The sequence below is a fragment of the Arvicanthis niloticus genome, chromosome 2 (assembly GCF_011762505.2).
Source record: "Arvicanthis niloticus isolate mArvNil1 chromosome 2, mArvNil1.pat.X, whole genome shotgun sequence".
NCBI classification, from domain to species: domain Eukaryota; kingdom Metazoa; phylum Chordata; class Mammalia; order Rodentia; family Muridae; genus Arvicanthis; species Arvicanthis niloticus.
The window spans coordinates 74173759-74179581 of record NC_047659.1 but is presented as its reverse complement, the minus strand read 5'-3'; positions in this window follow the sequence as shown (position 1 = coordinate 74179581).

Here is a 5823-nt window from a genome sequence, read left to right as displayed (position 1 = left end):
GAAGGGAGGGGAGCGCGCCCCAAGTCAGAGCGACCCCGCTGGAGAGGGCGCCCCCTAGCTGTAGTCCTCCACTCTGCAGCTGTCAACCCCGCCTCGGAAAGGGGTGTGTGTGTGTGTGTGTGTGTGTGTGTGTGTGTGTGTGTGAGAGAGAGAGAGAGAGAGAGAGAGAGAGAGAGAGAGAGAGAGAGAGAGAGAGAGAGAGAGAGAGAGAGAGAGAGAGAGAGAGAGAGAGAGAGAGAGAGAGAGAGAGAATAGATAGCAGTAATCCCAAATTATATTTTCTTAGACTTCCTATGCAAGCAGGAGAAATTTGACCTTTGGGAAGTTTTAAATCCCACCCCTACCTCGCCCTTCTCACAAAGAAGTTTCCTCAACAGGCAGAACCCTACACTAATCACGTAGTCCTTCCTTGCATCAGTGCAAGAGAGTCATCTCATGCATGAAACATTTCTTCACAATTGCTGCCATCTGCTCTAGCCCATTCTCCAACATTGTCATGGGAGAGCTATTTTGAATTCCCAGTTTAACTGGATGCAAATACCTACGGATTGTAACTGGCACACTGCAACAGATGCCCAAAAGATTTTCAACCTCATCTGAAGATTTGACTCATCTTCTCCATCTTCTTCCATACGGAAGGTATTACTGTGTATTAAGGTTGCTAGGTAAGGTAAGTAAATGCATGTAAATAAATTATTTAAAGTTATCTAGGAAATAATATGTGCAATAAATACCAATAATACTACATGCCCTTTTTTTGCTGACATTTTGGAAAAATGATTCTTTCCAACATAAGAATCTATATTACTATTCAGACTCAATCCCCTCTTTAAAAAGTGCCTTGAAATGTTTAAGACATGAAAGTATGAAAAGCTACACACAGGCTTCTGTGTGCTCATCACACAGTTTAAAAAGTAAAAGTCCGCAAGCTGAATTGCCATACTCTGCGTATCATTCTCCATTAGCTGTCCCCTCCACTTATATAAATAAACTCTTGAGGTATCAAAAAAAGGATCATTATACAGAATCAAAAGGTTGGGAAAGGGCCAGTGAGATGTCTCAGTGGGTGAAGAAGCATGGCTTTAATCATGACAGTATGAGTTGGAACTCCAGAATGTACATTGCAGAAGGGAACCTATTGCCAAAAGTATGTACACACACACACACACACACACACACACACACACCCCACAAAAAAAGAAGCACAGAGAATAGAAAAGCCAGGGCATCAGATTCCTTCATTTATTAGTGTGATCTCTGGGGCAAGTTAGTCACGTTGACATAACAAGCTTCCACTTCCTAAATCAGAGAGCAGGTTTACATTATGGGTGGTACATTACAAACTGCTGTCAAGGTGGACTAATAAAAAATGAATGTGGGAGAACATAGCAAAAGGCTTTCAACAAGATCAGATGTTTTGTGTTTATTTCTTTATACTGTTTTTCTGAGTGTTCTGGCGGGGGGGGGCTTGTCCTAATTCTGCAAATCCTATACACACCCTAGTACTTTTTGTATAGTAGAGAGTCTTGGGCATAGGAGACACGCACATCTCTGTGTGCTTGCAGTCAGGCAGGGCTCATGAGCTGTGATGGGAAAGGACACTTGTCATCTGATTCCATCCACCCTGCTGCCTATGTTTAACCACCATGTTAGTTCCTTTTGTAAAGCTGTGACCAAAATGTGTGACAGAAGGAACTTAAGGAAGAAAAACTTTAATTTTAGCTCCTCATTTCAGACGTAATAAATCCATGGTAAGGAGTGAGTGGCAGAGCGGAGGGTGAACAGCTCACAGTACAGAAGCCAGGATGCAGAGGGTGGGGGAGGGAGGGAAGGAGGAGAGGAAAAGGCCAGAGCAAGACACTGATGCCTCCCCATACTCACGATCTACCTTCTCCGTCCAGGCCCCACCTTTCAGAGTATTATCTTTTCCCAGTAGTCAATTGATGCTCTAATTAATGGTATCATTACCAACCTAAGTATTTCTCAATCAAGTTGTCAGTCAAGATTAACCATTACAACCCTGGAGGCCAAGGAGAAGCTTTCAGAAGGAAGAGGTAAGTTCTTGCCTCATGTGGAGGGGAGTCACCTTGGAAAGTCAGCTCCTACTTTGGGAAAAAGATGAGCAGGAAAGAAATGCTTTTGTCTTAAGCCATTGAGATGGTATAGTTGCATTTGGAAGTGCAATCCAGTCCAATTTTAAGACACATTTCCTTCTTAGGCTCTCTTCTGATAAGACCAATCAGAACACCAAAGTTGCACCTCTGGCTCTGCTCCTCAGCAAAACTGGATCCCCATCAGGTGTCCTCATCTATAACATTAGAATGAAATCTACCTCTTTTGCTTCTCAAAGCTGAAATGGTTTCAGATGAGATCGTAGTGAAGCTGTTCTGAAGACTTAGAAGTCCTGTACAGATAAAGGAGCCAGATATGCTGACTAGTAGGGTTCCTGACAGATGTAGCAATCTGAACACTCAGGTTCTTGAAGATGTCGTGAGCTGAAAATACCTTGTTCAGTTGTCTTATAAATAAACAGAATGTGTGCAAAATATAGTCATCACAACATATATAGATTTTTTTTTGCATTCTTTTAACAAAATAAAACAAGGAGCTGCTGTTGAGATGGTTCAATGGGTCAAGGCCGTTGCCGTTAAGCCTGGTGACTTGAGTTCAACTTTCAGACGCAAACGGTGGAAGAAGAAAAAAGCCTCCCACAAGTTGTCCTATGATCTCCATACATGTGCTGTGTAATATTTGTGTGTGTGCACACATGTAAGTGTAATTAAAAATTGTTTTATGCATTAAATAGAATACTCCATCTAGGCAATATGGTTGAGAGATTGAGGGTGAGTATTTCCCAGACATATGGAAATAAGATGTCTCCTGAGGAAGGAAATTATAAAATTAAGATACAACTCGTTAGTTTAATAGTAAGTGAAAATGAGGATATGAGAAGGGTTTCATTTGTAGATATGAGAGTAGAGCCAGACAGAACTTGGATGAGGAGAGAGAGGAGAGAGAGAGGAGAGAGAGAGGAGAGAGGGCAAGGGGGCCAAGAGAGGAGCTGAGGACCAAGAGTCTAAGAGAGTACGTGGCTGAAATGGCTGGATTATAGGAATCAGAAGCTGGGGGAAGGGACGCTTAGCTCGTGGGCTGGAGGGGTTCAGGGTGAGAAGTTCTGGGAGGAGCCGCAGGTACCCAATTAAAATTGCCCTGGGTCTCTTTGGGACCCGACAAATTGGATAATGGTGGAGATGGCATTTATATCCATGTGACATCCTCCTTCACAATGAATATGGCTGACTCATGTAACTAGTCCCACAGTGTGGAAGTGACAGAATGTGTTCTCCTAGCTAGAAGCAGAAGATGCTTTGCTCTTAGAGTTATTCATTTTAAGGGGGTCTTGTGCTGTGTCTTGAGGACACCAGGGCAATGCTCAGGAAAAGGCTCTTGTGATGACAAGTTTAGCCTTCCTGAACAGCCAGAGGGTTGCCCAGGCCCTGTCAGTACCCTGTCTAGGAAGCGGCATTCTTGACTTACAGAAGCTGCGAGATGTGAGTTTGCTTAAGGGTCTACATTTTTGATAATTTATTATGCGGTCACAGGTAGCAAATGGAAAGTGTTGGCATTCTTTACAGCCCAGGAGGTACAGTGGTAGATACATATACACCAGGTCTGTTCTCCATAAGACTCACATCTCAATACGCCAGGACAGACAGCCTGAATCAACGAGATAATGTCAATAGTAGTAGCTCCTATGAAAGTCTCATGAAGTCAGAGTTCTTGAGAGTGTAGTATGTATGTGCTCATGCATGTGTGTGCATGTGCGTGTATGTGTGCATGTGCGTGTATGTGTGCATGTGCGTGTATGTGTGCATGTGCGTGTGTGTGTGTGTGTGTGTGTGTGTGTGTGCTCGTGTCGCATACCTGTGTGAGCTCTTATGTAAATGTCTGGATTCTTTCTCAAATGCTCTCCATCTTATTTTTAATATTTATTTTATTGTATGTATGTGAGTTTTTGTGAACATACACCAACCACAGTTTACACATATCCATAAAACCCAGAAGTGGTCATCCAATTCCTTGGGCAGGATTTACCTGGGCACCTCCTGTGGGTGTTGGGAATTGAACTTGGGTCCTCTGGATGAACAGCAAGCATTCCTAACTGCTTGAGCCAGGTTTCTCTCCAGAGTCACATTTTACCTTATTTTTTTAAATTTAATTTATTATTATTATTATTATTATTATTATTATTATTATTATTATTATTATTATTTGGAGACAGAATCTCTTACCAAATCTGGATTTCACTGATTGAGCTAGACTGGCTGGCCAGAGTCCATGGGATTCTCTTGTTTCCATGCCTGGAGTAGTAGGTTTACAGGCACATGGTACTGGGTCCATCTTCCCCCACCCTCTCATGGATGCTGGAGAATCTGAACTCAGGCCCTCATGCTTGCAAGGCAAGCACTTTACCCACCTATCTATGACCCCATCCCCCAGTGAAAATGTATTTAATACTACCCTGTCAAAATTAGTTTCCCTGAGAAGCAAAGGGTTAAACTAAAACTCTGACCGTTTTCCCCATGCAGAGCCATTTTAGCAGAGTGGCCCAGGGAAAGTGAGGGCTTCCAGCTGAAGTGCGCTCCATTTGTTCCCACCATCTACGGAGCTGATGTGGTTGAAACCCTTCTCCATAGCCACCAAAATGAGACAAAGTTCTCTGAGCAGGGGAGGGGAAAATCGATTGGGAAATGATGAGGCAGGGTGACAAAGAGAAGGTAAGAGTCATAGACATGTACAGAGAAGCCCCTGAGGACACTGGAGACAGTAGCAGCTGCTATTGGAGCTGAGCCTTTGGCTCGGGCCACTGCCTGGCTGGGAGCAGACTCTGATCTACTAGCAGACAGAAGTTTAGTTTTCAATTATTCTCTGTTTGTTTTATTACTGGAGCAGACTCCCTCGGGGCTTGGTAATGTTATAAAGAAACGGCTTCTTGAACTCTCACTTCCAGAAGTTCAAGGACTCAGGTCCAGCGACGCTTACCTTTCTGGCAGTGTCCAAAGGTAGCAAATGGTATTACATGGGAAAACACAGGACCTCGGTGTGTCTGTCTGGGTATTCTAGTTTATCTAGTTCCTGTGAAGACACCAGAACTCAGTCACAAGGGCTCCACCCAAATGATTCTGACCTTACACACCACACTTGAATTAACTGTCTAGTTTCCTGGTACCTCAGGTTGAGAATTAAGCTCAGCATAAATTCAAGAAGACAAACAGCAATCAAACCACAGTCCCTTCACATCTTAGAGGACGAGTTCCCCCAACTGCCCAGGGCAATGAGATACTTTTAGCAAACCTTTCTCCTGTGAGGTATAAGAATGTCTTCTCTAAATCTTAGTATAGAAAATAGATTTTTATGACCATGTTCTTTCCCCTGATTTATGAGCAAGGAAAGAATCTCTGGTGAGTTTTTTATTTTGGTGAGTTTTTAATTTTTTTTGTTTGTTTTTTTTCTTTCCTTTCTTCCCCTCTGTCCCCCCTTTCCCCTCCCCTCCATCTTTCCTCCCTCCCTCTTCTCTCTCTCTCCCTCCCTCTCCTCTCTCTTTCTCCTTCCCTCCGCCCCCTCTCTGGGAGAGTGTGCAAGCAAGCACGTTTCCAGCACAGCCCTCCCCCTCCCCAGTGTCATCCCAACCCATCTAGCCACATTAAGATGATAAATTGCTCTAATTAACTGCTTTCCTTGAGGGAAAGCGTGCAAGTGTTGGAGGATGTGAACGTCTGATCTTCTTGTGAGTTATGGGTCTGGTGTGAAGGAATAGTTTTT